We start from the raw sequence: 26,782 nt of genomic DNA on the forward strand, positions 1-26,782 counted from the left end.
TGGTACATATTAGATTATATTTGGATATTAGATTTTAATCTTACCAAGGCCATGCAAAAATTCTTAAATCCACAGATGAACGGTATAGAGTTAGTGAAAAGATAGAGGAAAGGATTTAATGAGGAATAGTAATAATATAAATAATTTTGGCATTCTTGTGGTTATCATTGGCATGGGGCTGTTAAAGTAGATGGGAAGACAAGAGGATAGAGGTAAGTACTGATTGGAATAGCCAAAACCATTTTGAAAATCTGTAAACATTTCAGTATTTAACAGAAATGGAAGGAATTTAAATGAAATCACCAAGAATAGAGAATGCCCTACTTAGATACAGTTGTCTCTTGTCATGTCTTTAAATCTCTAATTAAAAATATTGGTTATATCTAATATATATGTTTGGCCAAAGTTTCTTTTTTTTCTTTCTTTTTTTTTCTTTTTTTTTCTTTTTTTTTTATTAACTTGAGTATTTCTTATTTACATTTCGAGTGTTATTCCCTTTCCTGGTTTCTGGCAAACATCCCCCTAATCCCTCCCCCTCCACTTCTTATTGGGTGTTCCCCTCCCCATCCTCCCCCCATTGCCACCCTCCCCCCAACAATCTAGTTCACTGGGGGTTCAGTCTTAGCAGGACCCAGGGCTTCCCCTTCCACTGGTGCTCTTACTAGGATATTCATTGCTACCTATGAGGTCAGAGTCCAGGGTCAGTCCATGTTTAGTCTTCTTAATTTAACTCCACCCCCTCCAAAGGACTCAGACCTTTCCCTAAGCTATTGACTGTTCTGCACTAATTGATTATGCCTCTATTGCAGAAGATAACACATTTCTATTGAACATAGAGAGGACAAGCAGGTGCCTAACTAACTGTCACCTACAGAATAGTGTTGGTACTACTGAAACAAAGACATTCCACAAAGATACTAAGGCCAGTACATGGTTCTGGGAGAAATGGCAGCAAAGCAATATTACCTTCCAGACTTAATAGGATTGATGTACATGTGAGCACAGAGAGATAATGACACATGCATATGGTCTGTACAGTGCAAAGTTATTCAGGGTCTGTGCACCGAGAGCAGGAATGATATATAATTTCCCACCCATCACCAAGAAGCTATCTCCATTTGATAAATTCTCCATACTGGAAAAATAGTTTACCCCAGTAGTACCTTACTGGGCACAGAATGCACTCTGAAGATTAGGCCCCTTTCCACGTAGTATACAGATAAAAATGTGAATCAAAAATAATTTTGAGTTCTTATTTTTTGAGTCATAAGGTACTATTTTTTAACCATACTGGTGATTTCATATATTATGGTATGAAATTTTGTATTTTAATTGGTGCTTTTCTGGGGACCTGTGTCTCTGTATCTATGTGCTTTTTGTGAGGTTTTATTTATGTATTTTCTGTTTTTTTGCTCTTGGTTTTCTTTTACTTTATTTATGTTTTCTGTTTATGTGTGTATGTTTTCTAAGTGGAGAGAGAGAGAACAAGGGGATTTATGTGACATGGAGGTGGCAAGAACCAGGTAGGTGAAATGGGTGCAACAAATTAGAATATAGAATATAGAATAAATCCATAATATCAAGTAACCAGTACTAACAGAGAAACAAAACACATGAACAAACAAAAAACATAATTTGGTAGATATAAGATGTAAGTTAAGGAATATAGACAAAAGTACAAACTAAGAAAAATTAGGAAGATACTTTGCCTGAGGTAGTAGCAAGAGCAAGTGAATGAAATTATTAAAATAATGGAAATCTAATTCTAATGATTAAACTGTTTGCATATAATGACTTTACCTTAATTATTGCCTATCTTTGTCACATAGAAATGAATAATAATTTAAAAGAAATTTAAATCTATTTTTGATATCCAAAAATAAAGTAAATATAGCAATTTTCTCCCCCATTATACTGGACATTTGAATACATGCAAATTGCAAAATGTAAGCTGATAAGTTTTTGCGGTATCATACTAGAATTTAGGTCTAATCAATTACAAAATGTTTAGAAATTTAGAAGTATCTGGGTACAAACTTATTGATGTATAAAAAATTTTACTGGAACAGAAAAGGAAAGATCATTTTCTCACAGCCAAATGTGGATGTCTGCATCTGGTAAGAGAGATTTAGGATCATTTCAATTCAAGTTCCAACTCTGAAGTATTTATAGAAACTTGTATAGCTACATTGTAAACAAAGGTCATATACTAGTATATTTTGGAAGTATCTTTATGAGGAAAAATCAACTGAAGATGTATGTAAAGTGAGAAAATGTCTACCATAGGTTTTAATTTTTTTTTCTTTTTTTTTCGGAGCTGGGGACCGAACCCAGGGCCTTGCGCTCCCTAGGCAAGCGCTCTACCGCTGAGCTAAATCCCCAACCCCCTACCATAGGTTTTATATAAGACTTGACAATAGATCTATCTTAGTTTTCATGTGTCTGTACTTTAGCTAGTTATCTGATAGTAAATTTCTAATATTTTACTAGATAGTTGAGAAGACGTTAATTGAGATGGTTTGGTGGTAAGTTGCTAATGTGGGTACTAAAAGCCCAAAATTTTTGGTTCTATTATTTAGCTTCCCAAATATCCACAATTGCAATGTTCTCATGAGTCCTCCAAATTTCTCAGAAATCTAGTAGATATATTTTTTCTATGGGCTTTAGTTTAAAGGTTGCCCTGTTGTCTAAAATCTACATGCTGTACATTGAAAAAACTAATGTTGCTATATGTACTATGAATCTAGGAAAGATTTCTTAAAAGGAGATAATATGAGGCAGAACTCAGGGTATGCAAAGACATTAGGGTATTAAGCAAAAAATTCTAGATCAAATGAATATTAATTACTCTCTGGGTACAGGTGTGATATTACACTCTTCTGCTGTATTTGACATAATATTTATATGCAACATTGAACAGGATGCTTATACATCATTTACATGAAATTATAGCACTAAAGTCCATAGTATGAATGGCAGGAGTAATAATAGCAGTTGAAGGAAGCAAATGTCCTATCGACACATAGATTCCTCTGCTTGTGCGATCACAATTCTTATCAATATTGACTATGTTATTTCCATTGTTTATATATTTCTTTATATTTTTGGAAATACTGAGAATGTAGGTCATTCAAAACCATTTATCATTGTGTATAAAATGTAGTACTTTCTCTTTAGGGTAATTTATTTCCTTTCCAAACTTGCCAAAGATTGTTCTTAAGTAACAATATTTTTGTAACTGGTATTTGTAACTAATAATTTTATTTGAACCATCATTTTTCTCTTAGTCAGTTTCTGTATGGATATGTTAGAAGATTTGGGACCAGAAATGAAAGCCCTGGGAGAGCCAGCCAGGAGCAAGAGTGAGGTAAGGCCTTTCCAAGCCATAAAATCTCATCTTGAGAACAGTAGGAGGAGTAGGAATGTTTATCTTCTTGCTCTGGCCTGCATGTTCTAGTGCAAAAAGGCCTTTATGCCCCTACCTCCATCAAACGCGTGATAGTCACATAGTCTTTAATGTTCAAATTTCCACTCGCACTTTGAGAATCTGGAAATCTTCTTTATGCCAATGAAGCTTTCCTAGCACTTCAGTCACTGCTAATTATATATCCACCCCCTAATCCTTATCTTCTCCTCAAAGTTTTGATATCTCTTCAAACCCCCAGTAAAGAAGACCTATTTCTCTGAAAACCATCTCTGGAGATGGCCAGTTATCCAACACTCATGCAGACCGCTTTCCTCTCTAAAGGACCTTGCCCAGCTAAGCTTCATTCTTTCCATTCCACCCTGGTACACAAGGAAAGATGGATTCCCCCCAGACAGAAGCAAACACAGTCCAGTACATAGCTAAATTACAGAAGAGATAACGAAAGAATATGTTATAATTTAAATACTTCTCTCAGGACATGTAGAGTCTAAAGGCCTAATTCTAGAGTTCACGCAGTGAGGGACAAGGAGACCAAGCCCCACTCCAAACATTTTACCCAAAATATCTCCTATCTCCTAGAAATACAGGGATGCACACAGAGCAAATATGGAGGGATTGTCGAAACAATGATCTGACCCAATTGAGACATATGGAAGATTAGAGGATACTGATCTATATCCACAGAGTGAAATCCATGTATCACTGTCTAACAGTTTACAATAAAACAAGTGAGAAACATGAAAATCCCAAATACCAATGAATTGTCTGTAATTCAGTTTCCTAATAGTTTTAGCATGAATAATGTACTATTCCCCTTACAGTTATTCATGTTATAGGGATAAAAATCCTGTGATATTTTCATAACCCCTGGATATTTACATATTAATATATTTTTAACATGACAAGCAAATAAAACAGATGAAATGATCTACTTAAGGAAAACAATTTTGGCAGTCTTACTTACAGGCAACTCCAAAACAAAAATATCTTACCTTATTCCTCAGAATAAGAAAAAATAACACATATCAAAAGACAATAAAGGACAGTAAATATTCAAACTAGATTACTTTATTAGATCTCAAAAAAATGAAAATTTATTATTCTGTAACACTGATATATATATATATATATATGCACGTGTGTGTGTGTTTGTAGTATTTGTGCATGTGTGTGTGTATTATGTGAAAGATGACCCACATTACCATATTAAAACTAGTTTGGAATCAGCTTTTCTTTATTATAACTATCATTGCATCAGAACTCATCCAGCTGTGATTTCCCCCTGATGATAATCTGTATATTAATCCTCAAGTGCTTTTATCACTTCATATCCTTCAGGGCATTGCAGAACCTATTTAAATTCTCTTGGGAATATTATTTTTATGTAGCATCTGTATACCAACCAAATATTTGTATTTGTTTAATTTGACTGCCATTATTCCCACACACCAATAATCCACAATACTATCAGCTCTTTGAAATGTTAATGTTCACCTTGATGGGGCAGATTGAACGATCAAGGGGAAGGGGGCCATTGTAGCCAACACAACACAGAACAGGTAAAAGGAAGCCAGGTCCAAATGTAATAGTTTTCTGATATGATCCATCAAAGACTTGAGATCTATATAAAATTTTTCTAATTGCATCATATTTTCAATACTTAAAAAGCAAATGTTATGTCTACCTAAGAAAGAAACAAGGGATCAAAGTGGGAGCTGACCTTGGCTGCTGCCCTGCCTTGCTGATCATTCCTAGGGTGGAGGTAACAGGCACCTTTGACTGCTTTTCTCAGAACTGAACCTGCTGCACTGACTTGATTAATCACAGTCCCAACCCCCAGTCTGTTCCTGTGAGCCAGCACAAACATGCAGTCACACATGTGTGCATGTTTCCAGGCTCCAGGGATTCAAAATCTTTTCTAAAGCTAACGACATAAGCAGGAAGTGACGAGCTTTAGGCTGTCCTATTGCTAGTATGGAAGAGGGGATCTTCACAAGCTCCTTTATATTATCCAAACTATTCCACAAAATTGAAACAGATGGAGCACTACCGAATTCCTTCTATGAAGCCACAATTACTCTTATACCTAAACCACACAAAGACACAACAAAGAAAGAGAACTTCAGACAAATTTCCCTTATGAATATCGATGCAAAAATACTCAATAAAATTCTGGCAAACCGAATTCAAGAGCACATCAAAACAATCATCCACCATGATCAAGTAGGCTTCATCCCAGGCATGCAGGGATGGTTTAATATACGGAAAACCATCAACGTGATCCATTATATAAACAAATTGAAAGAACAAAACCACATGATCATTTCATTAGATACTGAGAAAGCATTTGACAAAATTCAACACCCCTTCATGATAAAAGTCCTGGAAAGAATAGGAATTCAAGGCCCATACCTAAACATAGTAAAAGCCATATACAGCAAACCAGTTGCTAACATTAAACTAAATGGAGAGAAACTTGAAGCATTCCCACTAAAATCAGGGACTAGACAAGGCTGCCCACTCTCTCCCTACTTATTCAATATAGTTCTTGAAGTTCTAGCCAGAGCAATCAGACAACAAAAGGAGATCAAGGGGATACAGATCAGAAAAGAAGAGGTCAAAATATCACTATTTGCAGATGACATGATAGTATATTTAAGTGATCCCAAAAGGTCCACCAGAGAACTACTAAAGCTGATAAACAACTTCAGCAAAGTGGCTGGGTATAAAATTAACTCAAATAAATCAATTGCCTTCCTCTATACAAAAGAGAAACAAGCCGAGAAAGAAATTAGTGAAACGACACCCTTCATAATAGACCCAAATAATATAAAGTACCTCGGTGTGACTTTAACCAAGCAAGTAAAAGATGTGTACAATAAGAACTTCAAGACACTGAAGAAAGAAATTGAAGAAGACCTCAGAAGATGGAAAGATCTCCCATGCTCATGGATTGGCAGGATTAATATAGTAAAAATGGCCATTTTACCAAAAGCAATCTACAGATTCAATGCAATCCCCATCAAAATACCAATCCAATTCTTCAAAGAGTTAGACAGAATAATTTGCAAATTCATCTGGAATAACAAAAAACCCAGGATAGCTAAAGCTATCCTCAACAATAAAAGGACTTCAGGGGGAATCACTATCCCTGAACTCAAGCAATATTACAGAGCAATAGTGATAAAAACTGAATGGTATTGGTACAGAGACAGACAGATAGACCAATGGAATAGAATTGAAGACCCAGAAATGAACCCACACACCTATGGTCACATAATTTTTGACAAAGGAGCCAAAACCATCCAATGGAAAAAGATAGCATTTTCAGCAAATGGTGCTGGTTCAACTGGAGGTCAACATGTAGAAGAATGCAGATCGATCCATGCTTATCACCCTGTACAAAGCTTAAGTCCAAGTGGATCAAGGACCTCCACATCAAACCAGACACACTCAAACTAATAGAAGAAAAACTAGGGAAGCATCTGGAACACATGGGCACTGGAAAAAATTTCCTGAACAAAACACCAATGGCTTACGCTCTAAGATGAAGAATCGACAAATGGGATCTCATAAAACTGCAAAGCTTCTATAAGGCAAAGGACACTGTGGTTAGGACAAAACGGCAACCAACAGATTGGGAATAGATCTTTACCAATCCTACAACAGATAGAGGCCTTATATCCAAAATATACAAAGAACTCAAGAAGTTAGACCGCAGGGAGTCAAATAACCCTATTAAAAAATGGGGTTCAGAGCTAAACAAAGAATTCACAGCTGAGGAATGCCGAATGGCTGAGAAACACCTAAAGAAATGTTCAACATCTTTAGTCATAAGGGAAATGCAAATCAAAACAACCCTGAGATTTCACCTCACACCAGTGAGAATGGCTAAGATCAAAAACTCAGGTGACAGCAGATGCTGGCGAGGATGTGGAGAAAGAGGAACACTCCTCCATTGTTGGTGGGATTGCAGACTGGTAAAACCATTCTGGAAATCAGTCTGGAGGTTCCTCAGAAAATTGGACATTGAACTGCCTGAGGATCCAGCTATACCTCTCTTGGGCATATACCCAAAAGATGCCTCAACATATAAAAGAGACACGTGCTCCACTATGTTCATCGCAGCCTTATTTATAATAGCCAGAAACTGGAAAGAACCCAGATGCCCTTCAACAGAGGAATGGATACAGAAAATGTGGTACATCTACACAATGGAATATTACTCAGCTATCAAAAACAACAAGTTTATGAAATTCGTAGGCAAATGGTTGGAACTGGAAAATATCATCCTGAGTGAGCTAACCCAATCACAGAAAGACATACATGGTATGCACTCATTGATAAGTGGCTATTAGCCCAAATGCTTGAATTACCCTAGATCCCTAGAACAAATGAAACTCAAGACAGATGATCAAAATGTGAATGCTTCACTCCTTCTTTAAATGAGGAAAAAGAATACCCTTGGCAGGGAAGGGAGAGGCAAATATTAAAACAGAGACTGAAGGAACACCCATTCAGAGCCTGCCCCACATGTGGCCCATACATATACAGCCACCCAATTAGACAAGATGGATGAAGCAAAGAAGTGCAGACTGACAGGAGCCGGATGTAGATCGCTCCTGAGAGACACAGCCAGAATACAGCAAATACAGAGGCAAATTCCAACAGCAAACCACTGAACTGAGAATAGGACCGCCGTTGAAGGAATCAGAGAAAGAACTGGAAGAGCTTGAAGGGGCTCGAGACCCCCTATGTACAACAATGCCAAGCAACCAGAGCTTCCAGGGACTAAGCCACTACCTAAAGACTGTACATGGACTGACCCTGGACTCTGACCTCATAGGTAGCAATGAATATCCTAGTAAGAGCACCAGTGGAAGGGGAAGCCCTGGGTCCTGCTAAGACTGAACCCCCAGTGAACTAGACTGTGGGGGTAGGGCGGCAATGGGGGGAGGGTTGGGAGGGGAACACCCATAAGGAAGGGGAGGGGGGAGGGGGATAAAAAAGATAAAAAAGAACAAAAAAAAAAGAACAAAAAAAAAAAGAAATCAGTTAGGATAAAACCAACGTATTTCCTGGGCAATGGGGATACATAATGGAGATTTATAGTCATCTTTACATTTCTAAAGGAAAGAAAGAGTGCTTAGGAAAAATGTAACCCAAATTAGGGAATGTAAAAAGGCTCTCGATACTTGTAATACTATCATGAGAAATCACTATGGAATAACAGATGATGCCTTAACAACATTCTGCACTATTCAGGTTTTACTTGCTTAGGTATATTTTTAAAATTTCCTATGTGTTCATGTAAATGAAAACCTTACCATGGACTTAGTATCTGTTGTTTAATAAAATAATTGGTTTAACTTTCAGTGATGAGGTTTATTTCCCTCGTGCTTTAAAAAATGTTTCTGTGATATACTTTTTTAATTATTTCTGTTTGTTTATTTTTAAAACAGAGTATTTCTGATTAGAATTTTCTGGACTTGTACCTCACATTTTAGACCTGACATGCTTTGAACTCTGAGATCAACAGATTCTGTTTCTTAAGTACTAGAAGGAAATTCATGTGCCACCATGGATGATTTATTATTATTATTATTATTATTAGTAGTAGTAGTAGTAGTAGTAGTAGTAGTAGTATGCTTTCATCACTACATTTATTTTAGTAAAATGGATAACAGACATGGTGAATGTGATGATTAGGCAGTCATTTTCCAACATCAGGGTCCCCTGAATCATCTGAAGATTACCATTTTCCCCTTTAGCTCTGGAGACACATTTCCCTGAATGATATTGGCAAAGACTCACTCCAGGTCTCTGGATATTGGCTCAGTTGTAATATACAAGACAAATAAAATTTTGTTAGTGGCATTTTTGAAGGTAAAAGAAAACATCAAAGCCTGATTGAGACTTGGATCCTTGTAACACAGGAGGCCCACAGTGCCATGGAAGCTGCTGTTCTTCACAAAAGAGCTATCTGATAGTGAACTTTGGAGAAAGCACTGTTAGTGTCCCACTAATACATTGCAACTCTGCAAGTTGTGTAAGAGATTCTTAATCCTATTTTATGTTGTTGAATACCTTGATCCCTTCAATCCAAGAACTTTAGACATCCCTCCCTGTGTCTCCCAAGTAGGGCACCTTGTTCACCCTTGGTAAATTCCCAAGATTAACAGCCACTTTATTTTTAACCATTTATGTATATTTCTCTCTGACTCTCTCATTCTTTCAATCTTTGTCTCTCTGCCTCAGTCAGTGTGTGTTCTTCTCTCTGCCTCTCTCTGCCTCTCTCTGCCTCTATCTCTCTGTCTCTGTCTCTCTCTGTGTCTGTGTCTGTCTGTCTGTCTGTCTCTCTCTGTGTGTGTGTGTGTGTGTGTGTGTGTGTGTGTGCGCGTGAATGAACATAATGTAGAAGTATGCATCTGCCAAAAGCTGTGTATGTCTTCAGATCTGCCATTTCGTGTAATTTCAAAATTACTGACATAATTTCTTGGAAATCTTGCAGAGAACTCCTTGTTTTTATAAGCAGAAACACCACTCAGGCTCTTCTATGCACATTTAAGCCTTGATGATATAAATGTGTGCTGAATATTAGAATGAAAGTACAAACAAAATGTAGAAAGCCTTCTGATTTTAAATGTTCATAAACAGTAAATTTCCAGTAAATGAAAATATGACTTAGCAATATCCTTTCTGCATATCAAGGACTAAATGGGAAAGGGAAATAACAAGGAATTAGTAAATGGGTTAGTACCTTAGCATTTCTTCTTGGTCCTACCCAATAGTTATCTAGATACTGCCACGTAGGCCTGGCTAGCTATAAAGGGGAGTGTTTAGCCTCTCTCTATGCTTTTATATCTCCCTGACTCTCTTCTCCAACTCCATTTCTACATCCCCCTTTCTTTATGTGTTCCCATGTAGCTTTCCGCCCTTTCTTCATTCTCTTCTCTGCCTCTATTCTCTTCTCATACCCCACAAAACTTTATTCTATACTAGGCCCATGGCTGTTACCTTGAGATAATGGATGCCTCGACATTGGTCTGCAGAGGCAAACCATCACATCAATCTGTGTTCCACAAAAATATACCCTTGGATTTACAACACAAATTATTTGCTGCAGTAAATTGGATTTGCATACTGGCAGGTTCACATTTCCCGCCATATCATGGACTTTCAGGCACTGTGTCGACATTCTTCTCTACCCAAACAGGATAAAATTGGGAAGAAACCCTACCATCACTCATACAATAGTCAGGGTAGATGGCTACTGGTCTCTTTTCAGCTCACATCTACCCATCTACTTTCCTTGGCCACAGAGGTATTCATAGCCTACATGACTGGCCTTTCTGGCTGATTACTCATCTTAGAACCTCTAACCTTGGTTGAGCTCTATTTCCCTCCGTGAAATGGTTTCTCTCTCACTGCTGAAAAATGCTAGGCCTAGGTAGACTATTCTCCCTTGGGCACTGGCTCCACAGCTCAGGAGCTGGCCCCAGATCAACCCCTAGGTTATCTCCTGATGTCCTGACAATCTATTCTGGTTGCTCATTCGATTCTTAGCTATTAATTTGTCCTTTGGAAGCAACAAGGTTAATAATTCCTATTTTCACTCAAAGATAATGGCTTCTTTGCTATTTTGAACCTCTGTACTGGGATGTCTCCTGGTCTTAAAGGCTTCCAAATTTGTTTCCAATACCTGGAAAGATAATAACTCTAAATGGCCACTTAACTGTACATTGAAAAAAATTTACAACTCTCACCAGCAATATGAAAAATGGAAGTTTTCCTATGTGTAAGCTTTTGCCCACCTCCCTTCCAACCACTTTATTCCTCGATCCAACTATCTTGCTCTCTGCTCCCTGAACTTTTAACTCTCCAGGCATTGTTCTAGCTGTTTGGTCCAGTGGGCAGTCTTAAATTTCTACCTCCTTGGATTTTTTTATTTCTTATTTCTTTCTGCTATGATCTACCCTAACCTTAAGACAGCTGTGGTATGAGAATGAGCATCAGAGCTGCTCCATGAGCCTGTCTCAGATGTGCTGCACCACCATTTCGACTTTGTTGCTCTGATCATGATGATAGGACCTGCACAGTGGTCTAGGCTGCTTGCAGTGACAGGGAGAGATCTCCTCACATGAAACAAAATGGCCTGTCCACCAGACAGAACATATCTATTTGTATCTTTGCATGTTTTCCTCTGCTGATACATAGCCATGCTTCTACAGGGAACTGTCATTCAGCTCAGAGGTATAACCAACACAGGTGGAGCTATAGCTTCTGCACCATCTTGGATGAAGACAGCCTATGACTATTTGCCATCTTTGTTATGGGTTTTCCTCACGTGACATCTCTCATTCTAAGAACGGCCTGAATACAAGATGCCTAGGACACTTAACAATTAGATAACATTTTCATATTATTTCTATCCTGCCCTGGTACATAATTTTAAAACTCATTTAGGGATTTACAAGAGTAAAAAGGACCACAGCCTTAAATGTATGTTTAGCCTTGGTTTTGCTGCTGTTATTACTGTCATTAAGTTATAATCTCTGTGCTTCCTTGATAATAGCCAGAACCAATAATTAAAAGCAGACACGGATTGTCTAATTCATATATATTTAACAGATCCGTACATTAAATCTTGTTGGAAATCTGCTAATTATAACATTAAATGTTTAAGTTCATTATGAAAGAGACCTCTAAATCCTCTCAGAGAACTTGCACAAGATCTCCAAAATGATATACTGTAGCAACAAGTGCCTCTACCTGGAGCGGTACAATGGCCACTATGAGAGATGGTGCAATTTCCTTGCCTGCTGCCAGGGCTCAGCCTTATCTGTAGACAAACAGAGGACAACCAGAGAATTAAATGTCTCATATTGCCTAAGACAAGGTGAGTCATTGCTCCCATATTCCTCCTACACAGGAGCGAGTCCCTTATCTTCTAGGCCTGATGGCCAGGCTACCTTTGCCTGAGGTGTGATGGAGAGCACAGGGACCTAGAAAAACTGTTTAGGTAATGGACTATAGACTAACCTCTGTCATTTTAATTAATATATTATATCTAGATTATAATTTATTCTTCCCAGATTTTCTGATTTCATGGAAGCTAAATTAATGAAAGTTTGACAGCTAAAAAACAGACTACAAGTTCCTTAAGTTAATCTACTACTATATTAACTCATTAGTCTATTCATTAACTACTTAAGACTCTCAGATCTGTTATTAAAAAGAGTTAAAGGTTTGCCTTGCTCATAGGCTTGGTGATAAAGGATATACACGTTCAGATGAACTTTCACAGATGACATATTCTGCTCCTTCTTTATCAAAATTCAGTTTCCAGTTACTAATATTTCATATTTCTTTTCTTTACTATTTCATTGTTTTATTGAGACTTTAACAGTTTAAAATTCTAATTCGTATCAAAGGAGTTGTGATAAATTAGTCTAAACCTAATAAAACACTCCAATATATGACCCAATTCTATAACCACAAGTTCAAATTTTCTTTCCTTTGATTGTCTTCTAAATATATACTTAAGTTATATCCCATGCTAATATAAACTATCAGCTATCGAAGTTACAAATTTAAGTTTCCTTTGGCTGTCTTTTAACTATAGACTAGAAGAGTTTCTCACACTAAATTCATCTGATCAACTATAAAATTCATAAAATCATCAAATTTTGATTGTCTTTTGAATGTAAACTTGAAAATGGTTTTCATTATACTAAATTTTTATCTATTCATTCTCCCAGATAGAAGCTCTTATTTTTCCTTTTGCTCCCCAAAAGACTTTTATTATTATTATTATTAGATATATTCTTTACTTACATTTCAAATGTTACTCCCTTTCCTGTTTTTCTATCCATAAGTCCCCCATTCCCTCCCCGTCCTCATTTGGGTATTCCCCCCATCCATCCCCCTTATTGCCTCCTCCCCCATATTTCCCTGCACTGAAGGTCCAATTTTTGCAGGTCCAAGCGCTTCCACCTACACTAGTACCCCAACAAGTCTATTCTCTGCTACATATGCAGTTGGAGCCCTAAGTCAGTCCATGTATAGTGTTTTGGTAATGGTTTACTTCCTGGAAGCGCTGGTTTGTTGGCATTGTTGTTCTTATGGGGTTGAAAGCCAAAAGTCTTTTGTCTTCCCTAAGCTCAGTTTAAACACTGTTCATGGTATTAACAAATTTCTCTTTTATGACTTACTTTCTGTCAAAGGTCTACTGACTGGCTCACATCGATGCAATAGGGTCTTAGTTTCCGTGGAGGGTACTGAAAGTGAAAAAACATATTTAGCTTTAAACTGAGTTAATATCAGGATTGCCTAGAAAGCATCTTTCATGATTTGCTCTATTTTTAAATCCACTCATCAAAGTAGTCTAGTAATGAGATTTAAAAAAAAAATTGTAACAAGAAAATCTGAAGCAACCTTTCTATTAGTTCATCCAGAAGGAATTAAATCACTGATGTTTGCATCACTCAGCCTTGAAAGGATTTATTCCTAGTTTTATTGTAACATGCTATGCCAAGTTTAATTGATATGTCTCAGGGAAACTTGCTTTTTTTGAACGTTACATTGGAGAAGTGGATTTGGATCAGAGGAAAGATATGCGAGAGGACTGCATGGAGAGGTGAGAGGTGACACTCTATAGGGTATTTAATTAATGAGAGAAGAATTTTAAAATAAGTAATAGAAAATCTGGAATGTAAAACAACAGAAATTGAATACTGTTAAGACTCAAGATCAAGATTTCAAAATTTTGGTTTAAGCCCATATATTTTCTAAGTATATATGCGATGAAGAAGACATGTTAGAAACCGAGTTATGTTTATCCCAGAAAACATAATTATCTTACCAGCTACTGGGAGGAAAAGAGTAGGGGGGAAAGGGACAGGATCAGGTGTAGGAGGAGATCAAAATGATAGGCAGACTGTCAGGAAATTGAACAGATGTGTAGAGCAATGAGGGATAGGGAACAATAGGTAGCATCCAGAAAGTCCCAGATGCCAGAAAAGCCAGAGGCTCCCAGGAAGCAAAGGGGATGAGATTAGCTGAACTGTCCAACAAAGGGAGGAAGAAACTGTAGAGACAATATCCAGAGGTTAGGGAAGGCCCCCAACTGGGGGATGGGATCTCCAAATTTTAATTCATCTCTAAATATTAACCCAGAATTCCTCCTGTCTAATGATAGTACAGGGAAACAGCGCAGAGCAAAGCCTGAAGGAAAGGCCATCTAGAGACTTCCCCACCTATCCATCCCATGTACAGACATCCAACCCAGACAGTATTGCTGATCTCAAGAAGTGCATGCTGATAGGAACCTGAGAGCTGTCTCTTGAGAGGCTCTCCAAGAGACTGACAAATACAGAGGCAGATGCTTGCAGCCAATTATTGAACTGATTGATGCAGCAAAATGGGACTCAAACTGAGGAGTTAGGGAAAAGACTCAAGGAGGTGAATAGTTTTGCAACCTGCTAGGAAGTACAACAATCTCAACCAACCATACCCCCCAGAGCTCCCAGGGACTATACCAACAACGAAAGGTACACATTGAAGGAACCATGGCACTGGACACATATTTATCAGAGGGTGGCTTTATCTGGCATCGATGGGAGAAGAGACACTTGGTTCTGTGAAGGCTAGATGCCCCAGTGTAAGAGAATGCCAGGACAGTGGGGTGGAAGTGGGTGGGTCAATGGGGAACACCCTCATAGCAGCAGGGGTAGTGGGAATGGGATATGTTTTGCATAGGGGAACCCTGGAAATGAGTTAACATTTGAAATCCAAAAAATAAATTATCCAATTAAAATGAATAAGTAAAAGTAAGAAATTAAATGTTGTTTAAAGAGGGAAAAGCTTTGACCTACATGCAAAACAAAAGAAATTTTGAGAGGAATGGGATATGTTCATGTTGACTTCTCAGCACTTAATGCGTACAGTAGGAAAGATGACAACTGTCCTTTTTTTCAGAAAGACCCTAAGCAAAATGACACAGAGGTAATTGGTGAGCCATAATGAAAACTATCATGTATTCTGGGACAATCTAAAAGTGTTAATGTTTATCACTAAAGGAGTTACCTTTGATTACTGTTGCCAGAAATACTGTCCCATCCTTGCTGGCTGTGTGCTGCCACTTTCACAACTTGAAGACTTCAACTAATGAATTCATACTAGTTATATAAATTGGAGTGCAACTGAAATGAAAAATATTTGCAAGAGTACACCAATACAAAATGAAGAATAAATATAGCACACATAATAATGGTCAATTAAATTAATCAATTAAATTAAACATTTAAATTTCTACTCTGTATGTACTCATGGCAAATTACTTCGCACCATCTATTATTTCTCTCAGGAAGACTCAGAGGATTCTCATTGCTCTTTAACAATTGTGATGACTTGTGTGTAATATGATGTGGCAAAAAACAGGGTACTGCATCATTCTTTCAACGACTCTGAAGAAGAGCATACTTTAGATGTCCCAAGTAGTATAGGTTTTATCTTTGGGATGACTCTCTAAATCCTGTTGAAAAAAATAAAAAGAGTTAAATTGTATTTTTGAGTCCCTCTGTGTTCTGACAGGCCCAAAGTTGGATCAAGATCAAGGGGAGGACCCCAAAACATGACATAAATACTGAGGCTATGGGACATTCAGGAAAATAGACCAATCCTGACTGTCCCTCAATCGAATCAAAAAGCAGCTGAAAGAGTCATCTGCTGATATGTGCACCCAACCAATGAACATGACCTCTCTGATTGAATTAAGGAAAAGCTGGAGGAAGCTGAGGAGGAGGGGAATCCTGTCAGAGGACCAGCGGTCTTAGATAACCTGGACCCCTGTGATCTCTCAAACACTGGATCACCCCTTGGCTGCATATACCAGCTGAGATGGGGCCTCCAACACACATAGAGAAACGGTCTCCTGGGTCTGGGTTCAGTCCGAGAAGACATACCTAACCATCAAGAGACTGGAGTCCCCAGGAAGTTTATAGTTCTGTTGGATTGGGTGCGGTTGGGGCATCCTCTGTGACCCTGGAGGCAGGATGGGGAGGAAGTATGGAATGTAGAACTCTCAGGGAGTTGTGTGGACCAGTGGGGGAATATAATCTGGGGTGAAATTTTTGTAGAGTTTTCCATCAATCTTCTTGTTTCGTTGAAAGGTAGATGTGTGAGCACAGAGGTAACCAAACTTTCAGGCATAACTTCGCTTGAGTCTTTAAAGACAAGAATGAATAATTTTTCCATTATCTATGAGTACCAAAGGTACTTTCTTCCATGAGAATAAATTTTTAATGACAATTTCATTTGTAGTAGGCTGATTTACCTACTATCATATTTTTATTTTATTTTTCCTATTAAATATCTACCATGAAGCGTAGAGCTTCATATTTTCATATCCCTATTCATGAACTACATGTTTCATAAATTTTTTTTTTGGTTTTCTTTTTTTTTATTTTATTTTATTTTTTTTTTTTTTATTATCTTGAGTATTTCTTATATACATTTCAAGTGTTATTCCCTTTCCAGGTTTCCGGACAGACATCACCCTCCCCCCTCCCCTTCCTTGTGGGTGTTCCCCCTCCCAAACCTCCCCCCATTGCCACCCTCCCCGCATAGTCTAGTTCACTGGGGGTTCAGTCTTAGCAGGACCCAGGGCTTCCCCTTCCACTGGTGCTCTTACTAGGATATTCATTGCTACCTATGGGGACAGAGTCCAGGGTCAGTCCATGTATAGTCTTTAGGTAGTGGCTTAGTCCCTGGAAGCTCTGGTTGCTTGACATTGTTGTACTTTTGGGGTCTCGAGCACATTCAAGCTCTTCCAGTTCTTTCTCTGATTCCTTCAACGGGGACCTATTCTCAGTTCAGTGGTTTGCTGCTGGCATTCGCCTCTGTATTTGCTGTATTCTGGCTGTGTCTCTCAGGAGCGATCTACATCCGGCTCCTGTCGGTCTGCACTTCTTTGCTTCATCCATCTTGTCTAATTGGGTGGCTGTATATGTATGGGCCAGCTGTGGGGCAGGCTCTGAATGGGTGTTCCTTCAGTCTCTGTTTTAATCTTTGCCTCTCCCTTCCCTGCCAAGGGTATTCTTTTTCCTCATTTAAAGAAGGAGTGAAGCATTCACATTTTGATCATCCGTCTTGAGTTTCCTTTGTTCTAGGGATCTAGGGTAATTCAAGCATTTGGGCTAATAGCCACTTATCAATGAGTGCATACCATGTATGTCTTTCTGTGATTGGGTTAGCTCACTCAGGATGATATTTTCCAGTTCCAACCATTTGCCTACGAATTTCATAAACTCGTTGTTTTTGATAGCTGAGTAATATTCCATTGTGTAGATGTACCACATTTTCTGTATCCATTCCTCTGTTGAAGGACATCTGGGTTCTTTCTAGGTTCTGACTATTATAAATAAGGCCGCGATGAACATAGTGGAGCACGTGTCTCTTTTATATGTTGAGGCATCTTTTGGGTATATGCCCAAGAGAGGTATGGCTGGATCCTCAGGCAGTTCAATGTCCAATTTTCTGAGGAACCTCCAGACTGATTTCCAGAATGGTTTTACCAGTCTGCAATCCCACCAACAATGGAGGAGTGTTCCTCTTTCTCCACATCCTCGCCAGCATCTGCTGTCACCTGAGTTTTTGATCTTAGCCATTCTCACTGGTGTGAGGTGAAATCTCAGGGTTGTTTTGATTTGCATTTCCCTTATGACTAAAGATGTTGAACATTTCTTTAGGTGTTTCTCAGCCATTCGGCATTCCTCAGCTGTGAATTCTTTGTTCAGCTCTGAACCCCATTTTTTAATAGGGTTATTTGTTTCCCTGCGGTCTAACTTCTTGAGTTCTTTGTATATTTTGGATATAAGGCCTCTATCTGTTATAGGATTGGTAAAGATCTTTTCCCAATCTGTTGGTTGTCGTTTTGTCCTAACCACAGTGTCCTTTGCCTTACAGAAGCTTTGCAGTTTTATGAGATCCCATTTGTCGATTCTTGATCTTAGAGCATAAGCCATTGGTGTTTTGTTCAGGAAATTTTTTCCAGTGCCCATGTGTTCCAGATGCTTCCCTAGTTTTTCTTCTATTAGTTTGAGTGTGTCTGGTTTGATGTGGAGGTCCTTGATCCACTTGGACTTAAGCTTTGTACAGGGTGATAAGCATGGATCGATCTGCATTCTTCTACATGTTGACCTCCAGTTGAACCAGCACCATTTGCTGAAAATGCTATCTTTTTTCCATTGGATGGTTTTGGCTCCTTTGTCAAAAATCAAGTGACCATAGGTGTGTGGGTTCATTTCTGGGTCTTCAATTCTATTCCATTGGTCTATCTGTCTGTCTCTGTACCAATACCATGCAGTTTTTATCACTATTGCTCTGTAATACTGCTTGAGTTCAGGGATAGTGATTCCCCCTGAAGTCCTCTTATTGTTGAGGATAGCTTTAGCTATCCTGGGTTTTTTGTTATTCCAGATGAATTTGCAAATTGTTCTGTCTAACTCTTTGAAGAATTGGATTGGTATTTTGATGGGGATTGCATTGAATCTGTAGATTGCTTTTGGCAAAATGGCCATTTTTACTATATTATTCCTGCCAATCCATGAGCATGGGAGATCTTTCCATCTTCTGAGGTCTTCTTCAATTTCTTTCCTCAGTGTCATGAAGTTCTTATTGTACAGATCTTTTACTTGCTTGGTTAAAGTCACACCGAGGTACTTTATATTATTTGGGTCTATTATGTCAGATAAGGTCATCCTCTGCTACACATGTATCTAGAGCCCTGTTGAACTCCAGATATACTTTTTGGTTGGTGGTTTAGTCTCTGGTAGCTCTGTGTGGTCTACTTAATTCACATTGTTCTTCCTATGGGGATACAATACACTACAGCTACTTCAGTCCTTGCCGTAGCTCTTCCATTGTGGTTCCCAAGCCTCAGTCTGATGATTGGCTGTATCTGCAACTATTTTGCTTAGGTGCTGATAGACTCACTCAGGGAACAGCCATATCATGCTCATGCTTGCAAGTGCTTCTTGACATCAACAGTAGTGTTGGGTTTTGGTATCTGCAGACGGAACGGATCCCTCGATATGGCGGTCTCTGGATGACCTTTTTTTCAGGTTCTGTTCTATTTTTTTGGTCCCTGTCTTTCCTTTTGGCAGGAATATTTCTGAATTAAAATTTTTGAGATGAGAGTGTGGCCCCATCCCTCATCTAGGGGTTCTGCTTATTTACTGCAGGTGTTCTCTTCAGGTTCTATCATTCCTTTGTGGGTTATTTTTGCTAAAGTCATCCCTGTTTGGTCCTGGGAGCCTCTTGTTTTACTGGCATCTGGGAATTCTTATTAGTTATACTCAGTTCCACAGTCCCCACTGCTAATTCCTGACCTTCTGTATTTCTCTTCTATCCCTTCCAATACCTGATCTTGTCCCTCTTTTTCCCTCTCCCTCCTCACTTCCTTCCAGGTCCCTCCCTTCCTCTATCTCCTGTAATTATGTTGTTCTCTCTCCCATGTATGATCGATGCATCCACATTTTGGGGTTCTGAATTCTTAACCTAAATGTTCCTCAACACTGAGCCCATAAACAACTGAATGCATATTGAAAATATGGTACATTTACACAATGAAATGTAACTCACTTCTTGAAATAATGAAAAGATGGCACTCTTACTAAAGTGGATAGAACTAGAAAAAAGTCATCGTGACTGAGAAAAAACATCCTGAGTGAGGTACTCAGAACCCCATAGAAAAATTTAGGATGTGATCACTTAACACTGCTTGTTGGGTTTTAATCTAAGAATCCTTAAATTCTCAGTGGTAAGATATGGAGTAAGGAACTAGAAAGGATGGAAGGTTTTCCTGAATAACTAAAAAGTATAATTAAATCTGGAGATATTTGATGTAATATAATATTGGAACAGTAATATTAAATATAGAAATGGATGAAAGTAGGGTAGAGGAAGACAGAATCTGTGGACCATCTGAAGAATGTTATAGAAAAGTACTACAGTAGAGGCACCTCAATATGTAATATGTAAATGGAATATTCTTAATACAACAGCAAAACATGGTGAGAGTACAACCTTACTGCCTTCTCTTACAACCAAAACCCCTCCAGTACCATATATGGGGTACATGTAATTGAGTTTTGATGACTGAGATCTCAGAGAAACTCTCAGTATGTATTGGTTGCTTTACAAAAACTGATAGCAAAGCCATATTGATGGAACCACACTTACCTACCTCATTGCACATGAAGACGTTTCAGTTGGTGACTAACTGGGAATATTCCCCCTTCTAGATAGTGTTCATGGATTGGAAAATTTATTCATACTTCCTAAGGAGAAAAGCACAGAGGAACATAGCTGAAATCCTTCAGTTTACAATGGTGAGCTCTCAACAGTGTACACGGGTGCAATAGTGGTACAAATATGGTGAGAGTAACAGTTATTTGATTGGATTCAATGCCCAGACCATGAGAGATATTTCTTACATTGCTCATATGCTCAAGGAAAGGGATAATATGTAGATTGTGGACTAAGGGACAAACCAAACACCGTTTCTGTTTTTGTTTTGTTTTGTTTTTTCAACAAAAGAAATGTGGAAATTTAAAGAATTCTAGTGACATTCTGTTATTCCGTTTAATAAGTATATTGCTCAGCCATGATCTCAGAAGCTACTATCTGTTATAGTTGGGAACAAAGGCAGAGCCACATACCTGAACATTGTGTAGAGAGTAAAAGAGATTTAATTACTCAATCATAAATGAAAATTCTCTATCTATACTCTCCCTTCACATCTCATGAATCTTTGTGTTGGGAGAAATCTAAGAGCCAGTGGGGATGGAAAGAATGTCTTCCAGATGTAATAGACCTAACTACCTCATGCATAATCACATATAGATTATGGCAAAATGCATGTGATTTGCATAGAGTAAAGTGGATTAGCCCCCCACTACTGAGAGAAAAAAATAAACATGGTCTCCCATCTCTAACCATGAAGCTATTTCCAATATACAAATGTTTATAAGGAGAAATTAATTTAATATGGTTGAGTCTCACTGATTATAGAAATCACATTCATGGAAGGTGTTATTCAAAGTAGTAGACAGCCAAATCTTATGAACCCAATGGTAGCTTGATTCCTAATGCTGTATCTCTCAACATAAAACCATATATAACTGTAAAAAGGAGAAAGTCTGCCCCAGCAGATTTCATGATAAGATTATGATCTATACACACAATAAACTGATTACTGGACATAGAGAATTCAACTTTGAGCTGTTCAGGAAAGTTTCTCTGGTGGTTTTCATTCATAATGCCAGTAAACACTATTCAGGTTCCTTTAAGAAAAAATGTTGGTTTCCCTATCCATTAATAAACTTTATATGCTACAATAATTACTGGCCTGGTAAAATGCACTAAAATTTCAATTGTGCAAAGTGTATTTTGTGCTTAACTAACCCTATTATTAATTAGAACTGACGCCACTTCCACAGGAGAGAGTTCAGGAATGATGCTACAAAATGGTCAATACACTTGGCCAGGGAACTTAAAGATCCTAGCAGAGAACACACTAATGTTGTTTTTCTAAATCTCCATTCTGTAAAATTCCCCTTTAAATATTTCTATTATGTCCTTTGGTATGTGTTGCTAATTATTTCAGTAGATAACAATTTTATTACTATTGTTTTGGTTTGCACATTGATAAATAACTACATAAAGGACTGTGAATAAGCAACAGTCAGTACTCAGACACAGTTGGGAATTCTAAAACTTCCCATATTGGGTAAAATCTAGAGGACAGGAATGAATGATATGGGATGTCTCTATAAAAGACCTGACTGTTGTCAACACGGCTTCCTACAGTTAGGGTTACAAGTGTACCCCACACAAGATTGAGTACAAATTCAAGAAAGGAAGAGGAGGGCTTCTCAATATTCCAACTCTATCTGCACACAGTCTAACTAACATAGATGGCAAATAGGGTAGCAAGTGTCCTGTTTCCTTAGAAATGTGGTCACTGGTAAGGATAAACATAACATATTTCAGAAAAATAAAACAACATACAACAAATTCAGAGGGAGAATCATGTCAAATGGAGAGAAACTCAAAACATTTTCATTACAATCAGGAACAAGATGAGGAAGTTTATTCTTCCTGTCTTAGTCAGCATAGTATTAGGAGACTCCTTTGAATATGATATGATTTTATGCATAAAAGTTACTAAATGTGGCATCAGGAACCTGACAATTCTGATACTTACATTCAGCAATGTAGCAGTATAAAAAATTTATGAAAATTCATGTCCTGAAATAACAAATATTTTGAGGAACAAACCGTAGAATTATATATTATACATAATATATAACAACATGTTATGTAAAATATTACATATGTATATATTTGAATATCCAAAGTTCAGGAGAAATTGGCATTCCAGATTTCAAATTGTACTATGTAATAGCTACAGCAATAAAAACTGTATTGAATGGTGCTACTCTGCTTTTTCTGTATTAATTAACCACTTTAGAAACAATAACCTTAGACTGTTGTTGGCTTGGATCAACATAGGCTTGCATTTTAGAAATATTTTTAAATTATTAAACCCAAACAACATTTTCAAATAAGAAACAGAATACAATGAGTAAAAAAAAAATAGGACATGCCTCTGAGCAAATCTGTGTCTCAAAGCCTATTATTAGTCTGCATTGATTCGACTGTACATATATTAGACCATTCAGTTTAGTGTTTTTATGGCATACTTGTGTGTGCTAACAATTGGGTCTCTGATCCTTGTGCCTGCTCCTTTTCCTTCTTTTTGATTGCCTTGTCCACCATCAATATGATGTTCTTTGTTTATCTTATTATATTTTATTTTGTTAACGTTTGGTTGTTATCCCTTGGGTGTTCTTTTCCTCATGAGAGTCAGAAACGGAACAAATCTGGAAGGGACAGGAGGTGGGGAGAATGTGGGAAGAGTTAAAAAAATAAAGAAAACTGTGATCATGATATAAATACAAAGATTAAGAATGGAAATGAAAAACTGGGACAAAAATCAATTTTCAGTAAAAAAAATCATTTTATAATGATAAACACAATACAATTCCAAAAAGACCAAAAAGCATACAAAACAAAGAGAAATAAAAGCAAAGACATAACCTTGTGGATTTAACTGATGGAACATGGCCAACGTCTCCCAAACCAAACCCCCCAAAACAACCCAAAAACAAATCTGCATCCTATTTTGCATATCTTATAAATTTCATCCATATCACCGGATCAAAGCAATGTACAGATTACATATCCAAGAAAGTTCTTTCTAATCCACCAGTTTATTGTTGAATCTGGGAAAGATTAAAAAATAAAAACGTATTAACAAATAACATATACCTAAAGACACTATAGTATTGTCATGACATTCAAACTAGATCACCTTTTGAGATCACAGAAGAAAAAGGTTTATTATCCTGTACCAGTCTATACAGTGTATGTGAGTATGTGTCTGTTTTTGTGCATAGATAGATAGATAGATACAGAGATACAGAGATACAGAGATACAGAGATTGATAGATAGATGTTTGTATATATAAATATATAATATAAATATATATATGTATATATATATATATATATATATATATATATATATATATATATATATATATATGGAAGATCCAGCACGTTTCCACATGGTTGCAGCTCACACACCCGAATATACTCTGCCCACTATTCTTTCTTATAGCCATTTTGGAATCTTCTTTCCTTTATTATAATTATCATAACATCAAAACTCATTCTTACCTGATGACCCTAACTATTCAGAAATTTGGAGGTGCAAACCACATGATCTATTGTATGTTTTCCCTCTGATGATAATCTATATGATAACTCTCAAATGTTTTTAATCCCTTCATAATTTACAGTTTATGGCAGATACCAAGATAGAACTGTAACTTCCTTTATGGGTGTAATTTTTATGCAAAATCCATATGCGAACTTAAATGTTCTTTTTATTTTCCTCATCACCATTACTCCCACACACAAATAATCCACAATTCTGTCAGCTCTTTGAAATGCTAATATTCACCCTGTAAGAAATCTGAGCTGAAGTGACAGGGCAGATTGACAGCTCAAAGGGAGGGGCACTGCAGCAAACACAACACAAGACAGAACAAAGGAAGCCAGGTCCTGATCTGATAGGTTTCTGATCTGACTGTTCAGAGTCAAAAACTGAGATCTATAGAATAATCTATCCAAACAAATTTGCAATATTTAGTGTGAAAAAAATCATCTCTACCTATTAAACAAATTATGGGGCTTTGACGGAGCTGACCTTGTTTGCTGCATTGCCTTGCAGACCATTCTTAGGGTCGTTAAAACAGGCATCCTTGGCTTCCTCTTCTCTGAATAGAACCTGCTGCACTGACTTAAGTAATCACACTATCCCCCGCCCCTTGTCTGTGCTAGTGAGCTGGCATAATCCTCCAATCACGCATGCGTGCATGGTTGCCAGGCTGCAGAGATACAAAATCTTTTCTAAAGCTAATGACACAAGGTAGGGCACCATAGCTTTAAGCTGTCCCATTGCTAGTATGAAAGTGGGGGCACTTCCTAAACCCCTGTATAAATTGGTCAGGGATAAATTCAAAGTGCTTTCTGGTCAATAATGACTACAGAGTATTGAATTATATTCACATTTACATCTGTATACAAAGGGAAAAAGAGAGTGCTTAGGAAAACGTAACAAAATTAGGGAATGTACAAAAGCACTAGATACTTGTAATATCAGGAGAAATCATTGAAGAAAAGAAGATGCTACTTTAACAACATTCTGCATTAGCCAGGTTTTACTTGATTAGGTGGATTATTAAAGTTTCCTTTGTGTTCATGTAAATGAAGCACTTATCATTAACATAACATTTGCTATTTACTAAAAGCATTAGTTTGTCATTCTATGATGATTTTTTCTTCTGTTTTAAAAATTGTTGCTATGAGATACTTCCTTATTTGTTTGTATTTTAGATAGGATCTTACTGATTAGATTTTGCTGGACTGGAAACTCACTTGTAGACCGGGCTGGCTTTTATTTCATAGATTTATTAACTTTTGACATGGAAGCGCTACAAGTAAACTCAATGGCACTACAATTATCTAGATTTTATTAATGTCAAATATATATATATATATATATATTCTCTCTCTTTCTCTCTCTCTCTCTCCCTCTCTCTCTCTGTCTCTCCCCCCCTCTTTTTGTGTGTGTCTTTTTTTCTGAGAAATAATTTTGCAGAGCAGTATTAGTTTTTATAAGCAGAATCATCCCTCAGCATCACTATTCAACTTTAAAAGTTGGTGATTCTGATGCCCAATGAATATGCAACGAAAGTACAAATAAAAATGTAGAAAAGCACCTGAATGTTAATGATTGTACATTCAATAAGTTTTTCAATAACTGTAAATATAATATTGACTTAGTAATTTCCTTTTCTGCAAGACAAAGTGTACATGGGAAAAGGAAATGCATAAGGAACTAATAAATGTGCTTTGAATTTGGACAATCAACACTCTGTACTATAATCAAGGAAGGAAAACATTTGCAAAAATGAAAAGATGATTTTAAAGGAATATGGGAATACTCAGCTTCCTATTCCATAGCAAAGGAATCTATCAGAAGGTATCCCTGTGTGACTAACTTTGGTTCAATATAGGACTGAGCAGATAAATATGGCAATATATAAATTCATATCATAATGAGAGAAAGGGATGACCACTCTTAAACAGGCTGGGCTACTGCAGATCAGACCCTCTGAATCTTCTCTCAATGATGGAGATGTTTAAAGGTTGCTGAAAAAACACTTTTGCAATCATGATTTTAAAGATACCTTTCAAATATCAATTTCAATTAGTAAAAATGCCTGTGAAATTACAATGCTGTTGTCTTGTGTTTATCAAAATTGTCAGAGGATACTTGGTAGCAAGTGTGCCATAAGTTATAGTAATTTATTATTTATAAAGGCAAAGTTTGCATCAATCACTTGTTTTCTGGCCAGGAAGATGCTGTGCAGAATAGACTGTAATTAAATATACAGTGTTCCATCTTTATCTGCCATTTGCCAGGTTAAAAAAACGAATTTATATAAAGGAAGTTCTGTCTTCCAGATTGTATACAATAAACACAAATGGCAAGAGTAATAGAGGGTTTTCTAAACAAGAAAATGAATCCCAATTTTTTTTGCATCTATACTTTTACTCTGTGTCAAAGTGTGATTAGGACACTGAAAACACTGAAAGATATTCCCGTGTTTTATATTATTATTGTGTGTGTGCTGTGTATTTATTTATTTATTTATT

The 26,782-nt window shown here is 37.2% G+C and overlaps 1 long non-coding RNA gene across 2 annotated transcripts in view; it reads right to left on the reverse strand.

The window, feature by feature from the left end:
* The window catches only part of LOC148007687 (uncharacterized), a 36,508-nt gene extending 11,626 nt beyond the window's left edge, over positions 1-24,882 (reverse strand). Inside the window, exons 1-5 of one of the 2 annotated variants that reach the window (XR_015646675.1) lie at positions 24,768-24,882; positions 20,676-20,769; positions 15,515-15,962; positions 13,642-13,707; positions 12,200-12,269 (exon numbers count right to left, since the gene is read on the reverse strand). This is a non-coding gene — a long non-coding RNA (uncharacterized LOC148007687). Of the gene's footprint in view, positions 1-12,199; positions 12,270-13,641; positions 13,708-15,514; positions 15,963-20,671; positions 20,770-24,767 lie in introns of both variants that reach the window. The other variant, XR_015646679.1, reaches the window with a different exon arrangement.
* Positions 24,883-26,782: the final 1,900 nt, after the last annotated feature.

This window comes from Rattus norvegicus, chromosome 1, assembly GCF_021556685.1.
Source record: "Rattus norvegicus strain SHRSP/BbbUtx chromosome 1, alternate assembly SHRSP_T2T, whole genome shotgun sequence".
Taxonomy (NCBI): Eukaryota; Metazoa; Chordata; class Mammalia; order Rodentia; family Muridae; genus Rattus; species Rattus norvegicus.